The sequence below is a fragment of the Macaca nemestrina genome, chromosome 14, assembly GCF_043159975.1.
Source record: "Macaca nemestrina isolate mMacNem1 chromosome 14, mMacNem.hap1, whole genome shotgun sequence".
Lineage (NCBI taxonomy): Eukaryota > Metazoa > Chordata > Mammalia > Primates > Cercopithecidae > Macaca > Macaca nemestrina.
The window spans coordinates 117,475,979-117,477,294 of NC_092138.1; positions in this window are offsets into that span (position 1 = coordinate 117,475,979).

Here is a 1,316-nt window from a genome sequence, read left to right on the forward strand (position 1 = left end):
CATCCTTGCTCTTCTCCAGGATGCACGTGAGGACTGAGGCCACTCCCAGGGTCCCCCAAACCAGCTTCAGAAGCACTGGTGATGGCAGGGCACAGCTCGCCCCCCCATCCACAGACAACGGGCAGCAGAGTCTGCCCTGAACTGTGCACTTCAGCGTGTGGGCTGCTGGAGCCTCATCCCTGCAGGCTTGGGAGCCCCCAGGCCCCGCCTCACCCGGTAAAGCTGGTTGAACCGAGTTGCCACCCAACAGCTTCGAGAAGGGTCTGCCAGGCTGGAAGGCCAGGAAGCTGGTGCGGAGCTCGCCTAACCGTTCCCAGCCCCCGGCCCTCAGGCCTGACATCATGCATTGAGGAGTGGAGTTAGGGGTCCTCTGGGGCTCTCGGGAATGCCACACTCCAGGCTGGGCCCCTCACCAGCAGCATGAGCGAGTGTGCAGGCAGGAACGCCGTCCTGGGCCCTGCTGGGGAGTGGGCCTGAGCTGGCGCCAGGCCCTCATGACCCAGTGATTCCCCAGCTTGTAAAACGAGGGACCCCAGTGATTTCCCTGTGGTGTCCGTTCTTAGGAATTAACACACATACCATGTTCTCTAACCATGTCGGAAGCTAAAAATCAGTAACAGGTATCTGGAAAATCCCTAAATATTTGGAAATTAAATAATATACCACTAAATAACCCACAGGTCAGAGTGGCCACCAGGAGACTAGGCACCAGTTGCTAGAGAACCAGGCACAGCAACACATGCTCAGGAGCGCGGCGGCCATGGGACCGTCCTGTCTGCCGGGTGCCGAGGGCTGAGGCCCCACGGTGCTTCCAGTGAGGGAGTGAAACCCAGAGAGCAAAGGGCCTGGGGGCGCTGCTGCCACAGAGACGAAGGAAAGGGAGTGAGGGGACAGACGGAGAAGATGGGGGCTGGTCTTATGCCAAGAAAGGCCCAGGCAAAAGGACAGTGAAAGTTGTGGGGGCTGCCATCATGTCTGGGTAGCCAGGTCACCTGTTCCAGGGAACCCCCTGGGTCAGCTGGGGCGGTGCGAGGGCTGGCAGCCATCTGGGGAGGGTGCTGGCTCAGCATGAAGAACAAAGCCACAGGTGCTTTCCATGAAATGGGCGAAAGCCTGCTTCTCTGCTGGGAGGGCAGCCAGGGTACAGGAGGCCTTGAGGACCCCAGTGCTGGGCCCCCAGCACCCTGCCTGTCCCCAAACTGCCTGCACTAGGGTGGCTCAGCCACCAGGCAGTGGCCTGACCCCAGTCGGGTGGGGGATCCCTGTACACTGCCCAGTATCTCAGGACAATAAAACCACAACAGCCTGTGTCCGGC